The 19,421-nt window shown below is 39.6% G+C and overlaps 1 long non-coding RNA gene across 1 annotated transcript; it reads left to right on the top strand.

Annotated features, from left to right (window-relative positions):
- The first annotated feature begins 352 nt into the window (after positions 1-352).
- LOC148670323 (uncharacterized) lies at positions 353-6,814 on the top strand. The gene is made up of 2 exons (XR_015936954.1): positions 353-951; positions 3,551-6,814. It is a non-coding gene; the product is annotated as an uncharacterized LOC148670323 (long non-coding RNA).
- Positions 6,815-19,421: the final 12,607 nt, after the last annotated feature.

The raw sequence follows: 19,421 nt of genomic DNA, 5'->3' as shown, positions 1-19,421 counted from the left end.
AAATAGAAATCCTGCTTATCAGTGCAGAAGAAATACTGCCAGTTGGCAAGAAACGACAGCATTTTTTTCTTTAAACAAAAACCTGCATAGGGAGATCAAAATCCACTTGAAAAAATCCACTTGAGACGTTTTCGTTGGGGAGGAGGGTTGTGGAAGGGCAAAAAAGTAAATCTGTTCCGTCACGAACGGCGAAGGTCGCAGGTGATTCACTCCTCTTGACTAGGTGGCGCTAGGAGGTGCAGAGAAGTTTATATCCGGTTGAAGAAACTCCTCTTTCTCAGCTCTGCTTCTCGATTGTTTTGAAGCTGCGACCGCGCAAACGAATGACGTCATTATATTGCGCGACCCTGCATGTATTTCACCCACGTGTGGGTTGACTGAATCATTTTCTTTAGATAAAGAAGGAAGTTGTTGTTTTTCTTTAAAATAACTTCAGGTTCTGAATACGCAACGTCTTGTCGACTGTGTTTATGCTTGAACAGAGCACAGCCCTGACAACAGGATCTGTGAAGAATAAAAAATAAGTTGTTCTGTTTAAACTCCGGAAGTCAGCCTTTGTTTCTGACCGACTCTGAAGAAGGATGGCGGAGTGCTTGTTAAATCTGCAAACCCAGCTTGCCTCTTTCATGCACGTTTTGCTCAAATCGTTCGTGTATGAAGTGTCAGAAGTTTTTGGAAACAGGATGTCTGAATCTGAGAACGCGTTTCAAGACAAACTCCTCAGCGTCTCCCAGATCCTGGTGAGACGGGCCGTGTTTAAAATCACACAGTGTGTGGAGGACAGTGTCGGGAGTGAAATGGCGCAGCTGAAGAAGGAAAACGAGAGCCTGAAGTGGAGATTGCAGCTGTGGGAGAAGGAGTTGGGAGGAGGAGGAGATCAGTGTACCCAGACGCTTCCCTGTGTAGTGACTGCAGGAATAAAAGAAGAAATGGACATGAAACGATTGTCAGGTCAGTGTGGTGACTTGTATGAAGTCAGAGTGTGTGTTTGTTAAAAACCAGTGTCTATAACTAACTCACTGCTGAGATTTTTTAAATAACAAACTTTATTTTAAAGAAAACATCTCACAATAGTAAACATTCTCATTATCAGTACGCGTTCTAACAAAGTATCAAACTGTCATCAAATAAACTTTCCGAAAGAGGTGAGAATATAGTGGAGAGATGCAGAGTGACGTGGGAAAGACATGTGTGTGCAATGGGATTCTTTATTGGAAACTGAACTGTTTTGTCCGGTTACGGTGCTGAAAACACCTTGTTCAGATTCAACAGTTGTTTCACTGAATCAATTTGTAATCCAACGTCATTAGGAAACAACATTTATTAATATTGTATTTACATTGTATTGGTCTAGATTTTTATATGTCTATGTCTACTAATGATTGTGTATATAAAAATATTTTAATTAGTTTAAGTATTACAGTCCTCCAGGGTCTGTGTCTGTGTCTGAAATATTAATCCAGTATGTCTGTATTAACCCCCCTCTCTCTCAGTGCAGTGTTAATGTACAGGAGTGTCTAGTCATTGTGTCTGTTTTAACCCCCTTCTATCAGTGCAGTGTTGATGTACTGTAGTGTCCAGTCAGTGTGTCTATATTAACCCCTCTCTCTCTCAGTGCAAAGTACTGTTAAAGTACTGTAGTGTCCAGGCAGTCTGTCTGTATTCACCCCTCTCTCTCAGTGTAGTGTTAATGTACTGTAGTGTCCAGTCAGTGTTAACACCTATCTCTCAGTGCAGTGTTGATGTACTGTAGTGTCCAGTCAGTGTGTCTATATTAACCCCTCTCTCTCTCTCAGTGCAATGTTAATGTACTGTAGTGTGCAGTCAATGCTTCTGTACTCACCCCCTCTCTCAGTGCAGTCTTTATGTCCTGTTGTGTCCAGTCAGTGTCTGTATTAACCCCTCTCTCTCAGTGCAGTGTTCAAGTACTGTAGTGTCCAGTCAGTTTGTCTGTATTAACCCCTCTCTCTGTGCAGAATTAATGTACTGTAGTGTCCAGTCAGTGTGTCTATATTAACCCCTCTCTCTCTCAGTGCAAAGTACTGTTAAAGTACTGTAGTGTCCAGTCAGTGTGTCTGTATAAACTCCTTTCAGTGCAGTGCTGATATGCTGCAGTGTGCAGTTGGTATGTATCTATTAACCCCTTTCTCTCAGTGCAGTGTTAATGTACTGTTATGTCCAGTCAGTGTGTCTGTATTTACCCCTCTCTGTCAGTGCAGTGTTAATATGCTTTTATTTCCAGTTTGTTGTCTGTTTAAACCCTCTCTCTCAGTGTAGTGTTAATGTACTGTAGTGTCCATTCAATGTGTCTGTATTAACCACTCTCTTTCTATCTGCAGTGTTAATGTAAATGTAATGTAATTATGATATTATTACAGTAGACTTACTTTTTACATGGTAGTTAGGTTTCTGACCAAGCTAAATCAGAACACCCCCTTATACCAACTTATTCCGCTATGTTTAAACAACCCAAATTGATTGTGGGTGTACTAGTATGTGTGTGTAGTTTAAAGTTTTTAAGATCACATGGCCTCAGTTATCACTACTATGCTGATGATACTCAAATATAAATCCATACCAAACCTGACGTTGATGTGGATGTATTTAGTTGTATCTCCGATATAAAATCTTGGATGATTCAAAATGTCCTTCATCTTAACTGTGACAAGACTGAAGTCATGCTTATTGGCACCACCCATCAACTTTATAAAACCAGTGCTGTAACCCTATCTGTAGATGGTCTTGTACTTGAGCTTCAGTCTATATTGGAAACACTTGAGGATGATATTTGATGTTCGACCCACATGTGCAGCATGTTGTCTGAACATCTTTCATTCCCCTCAGAAATATTGCTTGACTATGCCCTATGTTATCACTAACTGTGGCTGAAAAGTGTTGTCTAATCTTGAATCGAATACTGTAAAGCTCTACTCTCTTCTAAATCCACATTGAACAAACTCCAGTATGTCCAAAATTTGGCAGCCAGAATCCTGACCAGGTCTAGTGCAAGTGTTCAGATTACTCCTATTCTGGAGTCCTTGCACTGGCTTCCTGTCAAGTTTCTTATCGACTGAACAATCCTCCTGCTCGCCTATAAGGCTCTCCATGGCTTGACACCTCAGTACCTGTCTGAGTTATCGCCCTACTCCCCACCTCCCAACCTTCGCTCTTCTAATTGTGTACAACTATTTGTCCCCCAGTCCTTCTACACCCTATGGGTGACATGGCCTTCTCCTGTTATGCCCCCAAGCTCTGGAACTCTCTCCCTAAGGATATCGGAGAGTCATCTTCTCTAAACTTCTTCAAATCCAGACTCAAAACCTTCTTCTTCAGAAGAGCCTTTATTTAACTGTTCTTTACCCTTCTGCTCCTACTGGACTTAGTACCACCATCTACTGTTTCCTTTAACTGTGCATTCTCACCGTGCTTATATTGTGTATTTTTTGTTGTTGGCCTTTTTTAAAGTGCTTTGAGAAGCCACCTTTAAAAGTGCTATATAAAATAAAGTTTATTATTATAAAGGTCTCGTCCTCTTGTCCTGTGCTTACAGGCTCAGAGGCCAGTGCTCTCTCTGACGCTGGGGACAGGGCTCCTCTTGAACAGCAGCGCAGTGAGGAGGAGTGGGTCTCCATTCTGATACAGGAGACAGAGCTCACTGCTGCAGAAGGGAAAGAGACAGTAAGTGAGCAGCACACAGAGAGGAGACAGAGTGTCAAGGATCTGGACTCTGTGCCCATGATGAAGACAGAGCCTGAGAGTGAGACATCTGGGCTCTTAGTATGTGATAATTTTACAGAGAAGATTAATAATCTGGACACGAACAATATTACACAAGGTTGTAATGAACTGGGCTGTGTCTCTGTACAAGAGCACAGTAAAGAACTGGATGTTTTAAATCTCACAGAACAGGACACAGAAACCCAGTTGATTGACCCTGAAGAGCAGCAGACTGATGTACCTGGTGAAGAGAACAGTACTGAGTCACAGCACACAGAGAAGAGTCATTACAGGGAGGAGCAACAGCAGCTCCTACAGGGCTTGATAATTAGGCATTGTTCTGTTCAAGTGGAGAGACTGTCATTGCAGAGTCTCAAACAATCATATGATCCCTTTGTATCTAATGACTTTACACACAGGTTTAATAATCTGATTACTGAGAAAATTGTTGAAAGTTTTAATGAACTGGAGACTATGTCTGTTCTTGGGCAAAGAGAGGAACAACTGAATGAACTGGACGGTTTAAGTCTCAGAGAGCTGAAGAAGGAGCCCCAGATGATTCACACTGCTGAGAAGCACACTGAGGGACATGGTGGAGAAAACAGATCTCAGTTTCAGCACAAAGAGCAAGACCATTCCATGGAGCGTTGGCAGAATAAGAGTCCCCAGCATGATCAGGGGATGAGGAAGAATCAGTCAAGGCCTTGCTCAGATGGAGTGGATAAACTGCCATTATGGCACAGGGAGAAGCAGCGTTTCTGTCATTCTAGTATTTCAAAACCCTACCAGCACATTCACACAGGAGCGAGACCATTCAGCTGCAGTCAGTGTGAGAAGAGTTTTATTCAGTCAAGTGACTTAAAAAGACACCAGCGTATTCACACGGGAGAGAGACCATTCAGCTGCAGTCAGTGTGGGAGGAGTTTTAGTTGGTCAAGTAGCTTAATAGCCCACCAGCGCATTCACAGAGGAGAGAGACCATTCAGCTGCAGTCAGTGTGGGAAGAGTTTTAGTCAGTCAAGTACCTTAATAGCCCACCAGCGCATTCACACAGGAGAGAGACCATTCAGCTGCAGCCAGTGTGGGAAGAGTTTTAGTCACTCACACCTCTTAAAACTACATCAGCGCATTCACACAAGAGAGAGACCATTCAACTACAGTCAGTGTGGGAAGAGTTTTATCCAGTTAGGTGACTTAAAAACATCAATTTAGTCACCAGGTTTTTTATTTAATCATAGTCTTAGTCAAGTCAAGGTAGATATGTAGGTAGATGCGTCAGCATGTGACATCCGAAGAAGGCTTCACAGCCGAAACATTTAATTTCTTCCCTTTTCAGCATGGAACAAAACTTTACTTGTTCCCAAAATGTCTATTAGTCATAGTCACTTTGAAGTCACCCACTTTTGAGTTCATCTGGTCAGTTAAATTTTGACTATACTCTTATTTACAGTTGACTAAAACAGAAATAGTTCTTGTCATGGAGTTTAATTTATGTGGATAAGAGAGGATATATATCAGATACAATAAATATTTATGCAATAAAGGGTAAATAATAAAGAATTAGATACTGTATGAATCTCTTTTAATAGGAAAATCTATTTTGGCACCATTTGTAATAATTCCATATATATATTTTTTTTCCAATGCAACTGTTTTTTTAAACAAGACAGGACAAGCAATATATACAGTGCCTTCAGAAAGTATTCATGCCCCATTGTTTATTTCTCCTTCTGCTGTGTTGCTAAGTCAAATTATTTAAATGTTTTTTTCCACTCCTGTAGAAGCAATTCTCTATAATGTTAAAATGAAATTAAGTATTTATAATTCTGAAGACATATTTAAAATAAAAATGGAAAATTACTTAATTGATAAGTATTCACCCCCTTTGTTTTAACAACCTAATTTCGGTCAATTATCTTGAGAGATCACACTAAATACGTTGACAAGGTACACCTGTGTTCATTTCAAATTCACCAGTGTTCAATTGCTTGATTGCACAGTAAATATCACTGTCAGGTCTCGCAACTGAAACAGCAGATCAGATCAGTCCTGCTGTCATGAAGACTGAGGAGCTGCCTTTGGAACTTTGAGATGAAGTTGTTAGAATGAAAAAACCTGGAGAAGGTTATAAAAAGATTGGCAAAGTTTTGAACCTTCCTAGAAGCACCGTTAAAAACCCATTGTAACAAAATAGGAAAAACATGGCACAACCCAGACACTACTAAGATCAGGCCCTCCTACCAAATTGAGCAACCGGACAAGAATGGTGATTGTCAGAAAAGTGACCAAGAGTCACTGATAGTTGCAGAGCTCTTTGGCTGAAATGGGAGAAACTGTGCAGACATGAAAAATCTCTTCAGCAGTTTACAGATTCGGTCTCTTTGGGAGAGTGGCTAGAAGGAAGCCGCTTCTGAAAAGGCCAACATTAAGTCATGCTTTGAGTTTGCTAGAAGCCATGTGACAAAAGCTGAAAGATATACTTGTATTTTAATAAAATAAATATTATGAATCAGGAAAGCAGTTTTTCTGTTTTTCTCCTCCTGTCACTGTCAGCGAGCACAAGAAGACTGGAACAACGTAAGACAGGGAAAAAAATGCTTGTGGTAGGAGGGGGATTTGAGCTCCTTTTAGAGACCAGAACACCTAAATGAGCTGGAAAGACACAAGTCCTTGAGTCTGGCGCCATTGAGCACTTGGCCAGCTGCATGAGTGATACAGGGAGCTGTGCTGAATACACCAGTAAACTGAACTAAACTGAGGTTTCTCCCTGAAACACATTGCTGGAGAAGCACCAAGTTGCCTATTGTATCCTACACGGATCACAGAAATCAAATATATGGACCATTCGGAGTGTGTTTCCCAACTTTAGCATAATATTTTCCTTCACTGATGCCTTGGAGGAACAGAAACAACAGATTGTCTTCACAACCTTGGTTTCCTAATAAGGAACGAGGTCAGTGTAAGACAGTTTTTCTCTTTGGGGAACTGAGGTTGTGTTCCAGTTTTCTAATTGTTTAATTTCAAGATGGTCTGTGATGTGATGTGTAAAATATTAAAGTATAAAAAGAATAAAAAATAAAAGCATAAAAAGGCTAAATTTGTTGAAACAATACTGTTTCTTACTTTGATAAGTTACGTTTTTTTAACTAACTTTATTGTAAAGACTATTATTAAAATAATTTTAAAAAGCTCAAATTCGCATACTGGTATCTAGAAAGTGCAAAGCAGTCTAGCCCTTATACAACTTTCTGTGCTCACTGAATAGATCTTGAAACAATATAGTGGGTAGTCTATTATATTGTGGCAATAATAACCCTGTTTTGAAACCAGGTCTTGACAACATAAATTTCACGGAATTGATCTGCTGCCACATGTAATCGACTTTACAGTTTACACAGATGAGCACTACCCGAGCTTATTGGGACCGACATATTTCAAGCCAAAACGTAAAGGTCAGGGACTGTAGTATTTAATTTGAAGCGGAAATGTCAGTTTTCTTTAGGGGGACTGGCTTGAGACTTTTACTCATTGTGCTGTTCGGGTGTTCTTATTTAAAGTCGTATCCTTTACATCCTTGAATATTTGGCACCACAATGGTACCTTGAAGAACATGATAATGAACGTATTTGATTAAAATGAATTTCTTTCCTTTTTTGCGTAGATAATCCCAAGAGTGCATTCAACATATTCGCACCATTCACTAGGACTTAGAAAAACCCAGAGCCAATCTTCCCACATTATAAGTTGTTATTGCAAGAGAATACAGATTGATCAGTTCAAAACTGTTATTATTATTATTATTATTCATAGCGTCAAAGACTTCTTTATTAGCATTTTTTCTATACCAAAAAAAAATTCAAGGTGTTCTTCTCGTTGTACTCCACCTAGATAATCTAAACAAAATCGAATGTCATAGTACAGGCTCGCACAGTGAGAATTCTTGAAGAATAAAACCACATTGCACATCTTCGGAACATCATGTCCAAGTTTAGTAACCGCAACATCAGAGATTTTAAGCTAAGAAATTTCAAATAGCTTTTTTATTAAAGTTTCAAGCAAACTTGAATAACTTTGCAAGAAACATTTCAAAATCTCAATTAAATCCAGTACGATCCCAATGGATTAATCTGGACTTTCTTCCTGCGATCCCGACAAGTTGGGAAACAATCTTATGGTTCTTATGGTAAGAAATATAACACGAGACCACACAGATTCTTAAATGCATCATATTGTTATTGACTAGGACACCGATGTGAATATGTGTTTGGGTTTTGATTTGCCGATTCTTGTTGAGAATTGGTGATTCACGATTAAAGTATCAGTAGCGTCGGAAAGCAGGAGCTCTGTTTCTCAGCGATCTTGAGATCTACCATGTAAAGCACAGTGTGAAGATCTGTACTAAAAAACACCAAGTGCTTAAGGTGACATCTTTTACCGTTGCAACTTTTCATCTCAGGTGTGCTTTTAGAAGGCATAGAAAGAACGGCTGTGTTAACACCTTCATCACACAGCAGAGTGGTGCAGCTGAAGTGTGCTGGGCTCATAACCTAGAATTTGATGCACCAAAACCATCCTCTGCTATGAATGTTTTATGGAAGACTGAAACACACCATTGGGTCAATGAAGTATAAGAAAAAAAACCTAGCCAAAGTCTCTTTGTTTAAGTCCCGTTCTAAGTTTCTTGCTTTTGTGAGCAAACTTACCCAGATCTGCAATATTTTAAAATATATGTAATAATTAATTGGAAATTGACAATATCCAGTTATATACTTGGACAGACAAAAAAAGTAACAATTATGATATTACATATACCCATATACCTCATAACCTACATATTAACACACTGACCAGAATAATTAAAAAGCTTTGAATCAGAGCTCCTGCAGTTAGTGTTAATTAGAAAAACAACAATGCTGAAACCTGAGCACAAGTTCAGCTGCTCTCCAGCTTTGTTCCGCAGAGTTTTTCATTGCAATTGAGCTCAGAGCTGGAGATGATCTCAAGATATAATCGTGTTAACTAGTCTGCAGCTGTGTGCTCCTTTTGAAAGTTTGTTGCAATTGACCCAAAGTATGTTTTATAGCTGTCAGGTGCAGTTCACTTACATAAAGGACATTTATTACTGAGGAGCTCGATAGTTTTAAAAGCAATATGAGTCAGACAGGAGATGAACCTACAATCTTTTGATCTGCGTTATCCATTGCATTACTGCCTTTCCTCACATTGCAGAACTGCACCAGAGTGAGCTCAGCGCCGTCGTACTATCTAAGGTATATGGGGTTGTGTGGTGGCTGTGCCTGTGGTTGGAAGGTTGTCAGCTCGTGTCTCGTGGCCATCAGAGAAATCCTCTTCTGTTGGGTTTCTGAACAAGGCCCTTAAACCCAAGTGCTCCAGGGACACTGTATAAATGGTTCACCCTGTGCTATGAGAGCAAGTTGTGGGTTTTTTTAAAAGACAAAATCCTAATACCTGAAATTGTATATGGCCAATAAAGTGGTCTTATATGTGTGTTATTTTATCTATATATATTATTATAATAGTTCAGGTGGGTAGCTGCGTCAGCATGTGTAGGCTGCAAAAGAAGTAGTAATAGGTTTATTCCATGCTGAAAAAAAGGGAGAAAGAAAACACAACGTTTCAGCCATGAAGCCCTCTTCAGGTGTGAGAAAGACAAGGCAGTAAGCAAAGGTAATGTAGCAGGAGAACAAAGGCATGGAGAGAGGAGGAGCGAGAGGCGGGAGCAGGGGACAGAAAGAGAGGCCAGTCAAGAGGTGTGAAGTCAGAATAGCTGTAGAGAGGTGTGAAATGAAACATTTCAATGAATGGAGAAAATTTAGAAGAAGAGTAGTCTGTTGTTAAGAGAAGGGGGAAGGTGTGATCATAGCTGCAGGATAATTTTGGTTTCGGTAGTCTTTCTGATGTTTGAGTTCGGAAAACCATCTTTGAAAACACAGACAGAGAAATTAGTGTGGTCATGGCCGTCAGAGGTGAAATGAGAAACAATGGGCTTGGAGAGATCTTTAATCTTCACATCCCTAACATGTTCTCTGAAGCAATCTCTGAGTTGCCTTCCTGTTTCCACAATGTGGACAGCATGTCCTGTACTGCTCTGTTATTTCATTTAGATGTGTACAGATAAAGCTCAACTGCATGGGGAGCCTTTCAGGTTCAGCAGCAGCAACACCTGAAAACACACTAGCTAACCTCAACATGACTTGAACACTCAACTTTCAGATCCAGGGTCAGACACGCTACCATGGTGCCATGAGGTCAGTCACTCCAAGTGCTTTTAATTCCCCAAAGAGAAAAATTAGCGTCACTGAAAAATATATTTTTTAATTCTCTCCTGTGAGGAGCGCTGCCGAAGAGGGTCTCTTCTTCCCAGACCACAGATTATTCTTCATGCCTGGCTCTCACACAGAGAGCAGACACAACGTCTCCACTTATGTGTTTACTACATCTATAGATCTGACCCCCTACAGCCCCGATACTCCTGGACAGGATATTTACCACCAGCCTCGTGAACTTCTCATCTTGACCTCTCCCAGGAGGAGCACAATTAACACAGAATCCTCTCTCCATTTAGCAAATAACACAAAACACTGTTTACCTGTCAAGACAGAAAACCAGGCTGCTCCAGGTGAGGCTTAAACTCACAACCTCGGCATGACTCCACTGATGTCATTTTACATGGCCTGAACCAGGAAAGAGATTGGAAGTCAAGAAGTTATGGTGTTGTTTTAATACTTGCCTACTCTTATAATTTTTCGTTCAAATTTTTTATTATGGAGTACTTTCAATTGATGTTAATCCTTGTCCCAATGAACAATTCTGAGCCATGGTGTATCTTGAATAATGTTCTTATAGGCTTCAGTTTGGAAAAGTGAGCTCTCCAGAAGCTACCAAAACCGCTAATGGTTACATAACACTTCATGCAAAAGCAATGTTCGGGTTTAAAAAAGAATATTACTTGCTACGAATAAGAAAACTGTTACAGGAGGTGTGTTAGGGCTATTTTAGCTTAGATCATCAACTCATCTTACATTTCTTCTCCATCTATATCAACAGCGTTATCGCTACTGAGCGCTAAAGGCAGGTCCTGGCAATACTTCATGAGATCTTCTTTAGAAAACATTTAAGAAAAATATTTCCACTACCATACATAAAGTAAAAGACTTTTGAAGAAACTGTTCTCATACAACCAACATACAAATTACACATCTTAATGAACATGAAGAGAAATCCGTGTTGTGAATAACATAAAACTGTCACTACACATGATTGAGTTTTTGAGTCTATCCCCTAAGACCACTCAGCCATCCTGACAAGCAGTGGAGACTGGTGTGTTGAATGCACCTGTTGCTTTGTCGACTTAAAAGCAGGGCAGATTATGCTAGAACAACAGAAAGATTATTAACTACTACTGTTCTTTTCTTCTTAATACAGAGATTTCTACATTGCAAGACAATTGATGACTTACATAAAGGAAAGCCTTGGTAAACGAAACAGGAACGGACAGGGATCAAACCCATGATCTTCAGTTTACGAGACTGACGCCTTTCAACTTGCCCAACACACCTCCTGTTCTGTTTTTCTTTCCCATCAAGGCTAACATGTTTTTAAAATAAAAAAATTAAATCTTTGTGCACAAATTGCAATGGTAGGAGAAATAAAACAAATATGATTATGATATAATTGTTCAAATTAATTCTACTGAAACTGATTAAATCACATGGAAGCAACAACAACAGAACCGTGATTCTTAACAAGGAGATATGGGGCAGCAGCGGGATACCAACTCATGCCCCCGAAGAGACTGGAGCTTTAATCCAGCTCCTTAGAGCGCTCAGCCGGGTTACCCTTGAGTGGCTTTTCAGCACTTGTAGTCTGACTTTGTGGTGTTGTGATGCGTGGAAGCAACTACACCTACTTTTTCTGAGATGCTTCCTCTCACTTGGTGAAATATTCAATTCTTTGGCCCTCTGAATATAGTTCTTCTGTTAAGCAGGCTTTAGACTCTGCTTATAGCGCCCGTGTAGAGATTTTATTTTTACAGGAAGATGCATTCCAAAACGTATCTCTGTAGTTTTAGAAAAGCTTTGAACGGCGGATTTATACAACGCACAAACAGTATTCTAACTGCAGACTGCAGATCTGTGCAGCAATCGTACTCGATTTGACTGTGATTCTGAAATACTTTAGCAAACATATTCAGGTTTCCTTGAACCTTTAATAAAAAAAACGACATCGTTTCCAATCTCCAATGTCACTGTAAACTCAGAGGTGATGTTCTGCAGATGTGCAGCGTGCCTTTCCTCTTGTTGTATTCAAGAGTACTCACTGCGTGTCCTGTACGCTACTGTGATTTCATTTAGATTATCTACGTGGAGTAGAGTGACAAATCACTTTGAACACTTTGGTTTGTTAAATGAAACACCAAAGAAAATACAAGTGATGAACATTTGAAATAACCACTGACAGCTAGAAGAGTGAAAGATAAAAGACAATTTATAATGACATTCACAATAGATTTAAGCAAAGGACAACCACCCAGACAGGCATTTGAACCCTGGACCCTCAGATTAAAAGTCAGGTGCTCTACCAACTGAGCTATCTGGGCTCTGGAAGAATGGAGACACTGTCAGGGTAATAGCAAGTCACATGTCTGTTCTTGTGCCGAAGCGCAGTCATACCTGACCTGTCTGGAATGACCACTGACAGACTTTATCCAGAAGCGACGGCACCACTCCCAGTAGAATGAGAGAGAAATACAGCATGACATGGAGGGTCAAGGGTCTCCCACAATCCATCTTTCCTCACATTACTGATTTTTTCACTAACATGTTGTTACTTTTCACAGTCAGATTTTTTCACATTTAATAAGATCTTTTAATCAACAATATTTAAGAAAAAAAAACAAATGGAATATTTTTTGGAACAATAATTAAAAAAAAAACTTTCCATGCCTTGGTTGTATTAGTGTGCACACCCTTATAAAGGAGGTTGTATCTGTGCTGAAATTTAACCAGTCACATTCCAGATCATGTACAAAGGTTATTTGCCTTCGCCAGACATCAATTGTATTGATTCTGATTAGTCCTAATTTATATCAGTTTATCTTATATAACCACCCAATCTGGGAGAACAAACGTTCAAACTGCACATGAAGAGAAATCCATTTGCTGATTGTAACCAAAGAATGTCGTTACAAATTATCCGCCGAGCTGTTTTACGTATCCGGTCACCTCTTTCCTTCCTAGTTTGCAGTGAGCACAATTCTTTCAGTTTCTTCTCTTGTATTTTCCTTGCTATTTTACTGTCCCTTTCCACCAAGTGGAGATGGATCCGCAACCGAAACCCTGTTTTCGCCCTGTGTTTCTGCAGCTCAAGTCTGTATGAGGAGAGGTAGTTACACAGCTCCAGTGGCGCAATTGGTCTGCTTCTACAGCAGAGTCATGCTGAGGGTGTGAGTTTAAATCTCACCTGAAGTAGTGTAGCCTGTGTCTTAAACTACTGAAAGCAACTGACGAGTTTAGGTGCTCTTAGGTATTTGCTGGAGATTGGGTCTAAATTAACATGAAATAAACAAGTAAAGGTTTATTCTGTATCACACCCAAAGAAGGCTCCACAGCCAAACTGCTGTGTTTTCTTCTCGTTTCAACATGGAATAAACATTTTCTCGTTCCTTTGCAGCCCATGCATGCTGACACAGCTACTTACTTAAATTACCATCAGCTGTGGACCTCCAACTGACCTGAGAGATATCTACTTAGACGAGAGGAGCACGATGGAGTACCGAAAACTTGAAAAAGCTCTCGCACTTAGATTCTGTGTTTTTGTTGTTCCCCCGATATTTTTTAATGTTCTTTTTCTTTATGTTTTGAAGTTGTTTCATTTGTTTATTTGTTTTTATAGTTGTTAGACCACTACAGGGATTTTCCTACGTTCCCAGAAGACTTCTCCTTTTGTGGTTGTTGTGTTTTCGGGTTATTTTTTTTTTCTATTGATAGGACCCCACGCATTACTGTTGGACTAGTTAACTTTAGTTCTTACATTCTACCTGAAATTACCTCAATAACTACAACTCTTTTTTCTATATTTAACTACAGTTGCTTTCCAGACACCACAACTATTCACGATGAATCTTATGAATACACGTCTTTATGAATGATAGTATTATTTATTAATAATTAACTTTAATGTTATTTAATGTAATGCATGTACAGCCTTTAATATGTGATAGTGAATTTGCAGGTATCTTGGGGAGGGAAGAGAACTGAAATTAAGGAAATACATATTTAAAGGGGGTGCAAGTTACCTCTGTCACATCTGGGTGTTAACTGAATAGATTTGTGGTATTATTTATTGTGTTTTAACTCTATACTTGTGTTTCTCAGGAGACAGCAGAAATATTGGGGACTTGCGGCTACAGAAAATAGTGTGAACTTTATAGGCAAATGTAAGGTTACGTTAAAGAAAAAAAACATATTGTCACCTTTTTCAACTTGATTATTTAAGACAGTTGTTCAGAACAGTACCTCTTCTCGTATCTGTGGCCGTGGTCCAACAATAACAGTGGTGAAACAGGCGGAATGTGTGGAATGAACTGGAACAGAAAACTCATCCAGTCGATAGTAAGGTTGTGTAGGACTGCACACACTAGTTGACAGTGTTGAATAGCATGGTCTCAAAGCTTCACGAGCCAGGCAGGAATCGAACCTACAATCTTCTGATCTGAAGTCAGACACGTTATCCACCACTGGCCCTACTAGCACCTTGCTCAACTGCGCTATAGTGAGCTCAGAGCCGCTACTAGAAATTCATCGCCCCGGTCCACATGTTCTCAATTAGATTCACGTGTTTTGTACGTGTCTATAATTACCTCGTCTTTCATTTTGTCTGGTTTAAAAAAATGTCTCTTTTGTCTCTTCAGACAAAGGGTTTATGTGTCTCCCTGAAATTCACACACGAGGGAAGTCCTAAGAGGTAGGAAAGATATCACGTTTAAAAAGAAGTGGAGACGCCAGCGATTGAAAACGAAGCTTCATAGAGTACATGCGCGCTACCACTGAACTAAACTCCTGATAGCGAGTCTTTTCCGCAGGTCTTTAATTGTGTTAGGAAGAGTGAACCGTCAACAGTGCACATTTTAAAGGTCAAAGCAAGACAATCAGACGTGAGGATAGATCAGAACAGGAGCCTCTGCTTCTCTGTTTGCTGAGCTTTCGGTGAACGTAAAAGTGAAAGACAAATTCGCTATTTTCACTTTTTAATTTTTAAGGAACAAGAAAACACCATCCTTCGAGCGGGATTCAAAACAGTAACATAACAATCACCCGCTGCTTTTTGAAACAGTTTTACGCTATAGCAACTGAGCTATGGAAAGGTCAACTCAAAATGCATACGTTTTGTCATACGCGTAGCCCAATGTAGTGTAGTGTTTCTATCTATTTAAATCCCAGTTCAACCTCAAAATACTCACTCCCATAGTCTCTTTTAGTAGAAGAAATGGACCAGGATTCTACTGTATATTCTACCAGAGATCTTACAAAACGTTTGAAGGGATATCAGTGCAGGCAGAAATTGACTCTTTTTCTAGTGGGATCAGGATCATACAAAATCTTTCTTTTGGATTGAGAAGAGGATCATGGTGACACTCAAAACATCCCTGCCTTTGCTTCTTTCGAGGACTAATGGATTATTGAGGTGCAAACATCGGTTCAAATCAAAACTCTGCTACTGCAGTTGCTTCTTGGAGAGTTTCTTCAAATCTTTCAACTGAACATCGATATCTTGGTATATTAAAGATAATATCATACAGATTGTGGTTTTATTTTGATCGAAAATTTTATTAAAATATGAGCCTCTTTTACCTTTTCTTGGATGTTTCACAAGGTATAATACTTTCCCATGCATCCTCAGATAAACATTCTAAATACCACAAAGTTACAATATATGGAATAGCATTTATTTTTACATATATTTTAAATTTTACTCTTATTTAAAGCTACATTTAGTGCTAGGTAAAGATAACATTGCTAATACTGATGTAGTAGAAATTTAAGATGAATTGATAGTTGTATCTGAGCTAAAAAAGTCCTATAACACCTCCTGTAACAGGTAAGGACTCATAGTAAGATTCAAATCCAAACGTTGCTATTGCATTGCGCATTATGTAAACACAACCTGTTTCAGCTTCTGGTGAGTGCAATTTTTCCAAATTGAAATTAACAAGAACATTTTTCAAGATGCACCATGTCCCTAAATCGTTCATCAGGACTACTATTAATGTCAGGTGAAAGCAGTACAAAACATAAATATAACCTAAATATTAAGAGACTATTGTCTGTCCCCTACTGCTGTAAGCCATGTTCAGCCAACGCTAGAAATATTACTGCTCTACTACAGTAGCAAAAGTACACAAACCCGACTTAGAAATGGATCACAAGTCAAAAGCTCACAACGATGAGGATGGGATTCAAACCCACACGTGCAGTCCATCGCCTTAACCACTCGGCCACCTCAACAAGAAAGCCCGCCCCTTCGGTTGTGAGTTGGCACACTCAAGATCATCTTAATTTCTTCATTCTTGATGGTCATTTTCCTCTTCCACCTGCCATTTCACTATTTTGTTGAGTGATGTCAATCCACCAGGCGTGTCCTGTGCTTCAGTGGCGATATAGAGGACACCCTGTTGTACACGGAAAGCACATTGATCTCCTTGGATATGAAAAGTGCCAGATAAAAGCCATTTCTCATCCTGTCTCTTAGTATCAGGGCTGCTAGTGCATGAAAAGGAGGCAACTTGCTCAGCGAGCAGGCTCAGCGCACACTGAACGCAGATGTCTCAGAGCATTGTGTCCAAGCGGCTGTAAGAATAGCGCTCTGCCGGCGCCGTGGTTTAGCTGCATAAAGCACCTGTTTAATAAAGAGGAAGTCCTGCATTCAAGTTCTAGCTGTACCTTTCTTCCTGTCTTGTTTTACAGAACAGATCATTCGGGACACTCACAGAGGGCTTGATTTGGTTTAATGCATGTATTAATTTCCTTTGTGGAACTTTTTAGAATCATATATCTTACGAAAGATGAAATGTGAGCGATTTTTTTGTTCACCAAAAGTATGTAAATGGAAAAAAAGCGCCGTGTAAGCGTTTCTGTGGTGCATTTGGTTAGCATGTTCGATTCTTAACCCAAAGGTGGGTGTTTTGAGCCCACCCAGGGACGCATTTCCTCCCATAGTAAACATCATCACCACAGATATTTAATTTGTCCGCAAAACCTTAACTATTTTGATATTTGCAGTAGTAAACAACTGAGGGTTGGTCAGAGGTAAAGACTGCGGTAGAGTCAACATTACCGGGAATTTCCAATAATTACCGACAAGGGCAACTTCCAAGCAGATAGTATTCACCCATGGAAATGTATGTTCCAATGGGTGGCGGGAGAATTCACTTATACTCCTGTTGCATCCTCAGCTAAAATAATTAAAAATACAATGCAAAATTATCTGAGAACTTGACAAGCATAAACGACAGATCGCCGGAGTTGTATTTTAATATTTTCGTATATTTACTTTAATTTGAATTCTAAATGTTAACCTAGTGCTGTTCAATATAATGTAATTTTGTTGTACTTTTAAAATATTTTAGCTGAGGATGCGAGGGAGGATATTACACCTTGCCAAACATCTAAAATAACTGTAAAAGAGGCTGGCATTTTAATAAAACAGCCGATCAAAAGAAAGCTACAAATAATACGGTATTATGCTCAATATCCCTCGATATTGAAGGTCAGATGAAGAACTTGAAGAAACTCTCAAAGAATCAACGGCAATAGCAGAGGATGTTGATTTTTGAACCATGTTTGCACCTCAATTATCCAGCAGTCTTTGCTTGACAGACTTCCTCAAGATATTCGGTGTTCTATACAGAAAATCGAAAATTAAAGTGCTAATGTGCCAAGAGGGGTGGTCTGAGGCAAAGACTGCGGTAGAGGAAGAATAAGCTCCGCATGATAACGCGTGTCTAATACTCGGCCCCTGAAAGGCATCATATTCGTTCAACTGCCTGCCAGCTCTGACTCTTGCACAAATTTCGCGGTACGTGTGTACGAGCTTATAATTCAGGAATATCAATGGTCAGACGTTTATGGTGGGTTTGTGTTTTGTATTATTTAGTGAATGGAAAAAAACATTTTCAAAACTACAGCTCGAATGAAATAATAAAAAATGTTTATTTGCCTGTTTGTTGTAAGAGCTGTCCCAAAAATATTCATCTACATCAGAATAGTACCTGAACGTGACTGGACCTTCTTGGATTTTAGGAAATTTATTTTTGCACATCTTGGCCTACGATCAGGAATACCTTCCTGATTTCCCCGTGTTTATTGTTTCTACCTGTGATCTCGGAAAGAAAGACCCACTACCTGTGAAATAGGTAAAACTGAAATATTCCGGGAATTAGCTGTGGTTTGAGAGGAGTGTATGAAGGTATTAAAGGAGAGAAGAGACGTGCATTCCGCACGGGGAGCGCAGAACCATGAACCGTGCCTGTGTCTTTTCTTATATAACCGCTGAGCCCGGACACAGTGTCTCAAGCCAGTGAAATACAGGAGAAACTGAAAGGAAAACAGTGTTTCTTTTAATAAGTCTTCAGGTTTTATATTTCGGTCTTTCACATTTGAATGCATACTTTGCAGTTAATCTTTCCTCGATTACAGGCAGCCCAAAGAGTTCTTAAGGCAAAAATCGGAGCCTATTTGACTTTCTGCTAATCACATAAGTGTTCAAGAAGTATTTCCCTGCCCATCATGTGCCCCCAAGCTGGTTTCTGTTTTCCTCTTCCTGTCGTTGTCAGCGAGCACAAGAAGACAGGAAAAACGCAAGGCAGGGAAAAGACGGCAGCTTTTAGAAGCAATGGAAAAACATGAGCCCTTAAATCTGACACATGAGACCACCCGGCCATCCTGACAAGCTACAGATGGTGGTGGGTTGGAAGCACAAGTAATTCACAAAACTGAGAAATGGTTTGCTGGAGAGGCACCAAGTTGCCTGTTGTAGCCTAACGGATCGCGGATATCAAATATTCGGATAAATTCAGTGTGCTTTACAACCTTCGTGTAATACTTTGATCTGCTAGGGTGCAGTCGTCTTCACAATCTGGATTATCTCATAAAGAGCGACGTCAGTGTAAAACAGCTATCATTTTTAAGAACAGACGTTGTATTGCATATTAATAATTGATTTATTTTCCTGATTACAATACAGTATATTTTCCTGATTGCAATGTATTGTGAAGCATAAAAGCCAGCTGCATCAATCTCTATTACGCGTCATTTATGAAGGCGTTTCAAATAGCAGCCAGTGCAGTATTAACGCTTTTGGAGCATGTATTATATTGTAAATAGTCTTATTTAAATAGTTCAGGTGGATAGCTGCGTCAGCATGCGTAGGCTGCAAAGGAACAAGTAATAGGTTTATTCCATGCTGAAAAAAAGAAGAAAGAGAACACAACGTTTCGGCCGTGGAGCCTTCTTCAGGTGTGGCTCCACGGCCGAAATGTTGTGTTCTCTTTCTTCTTTTTTTCAGCATGGAATAAACCTATTACTTGTTCCTTATTTAAATAAGTTTAAATTCGCACACTGTTATTTAGACAGCGCCAACCAGTCTGACCTCCTACAACCTGTGCCCGCTGAGTAGATCTTAAA

This window comes from Lepisosteus platostomus, chromosome 5 (genome assembly GCF_059453375.1).
Source record: "Lepisosteus platostomus isolate fLepPlt1 chromosome 5, fLepPlt1.hap1, whole genome shotgun sequence".
NCBI classification, from domain to species: Eukaryota; Metazoa; Chordata; class Actinopteri; order Semionotiformes; family Lepisosteidae; genus Lepisosteus; species Lepisosteus platostomus.
This window is presented reverse-complemented; position numbering and strand designations above follow the sequence as displayed.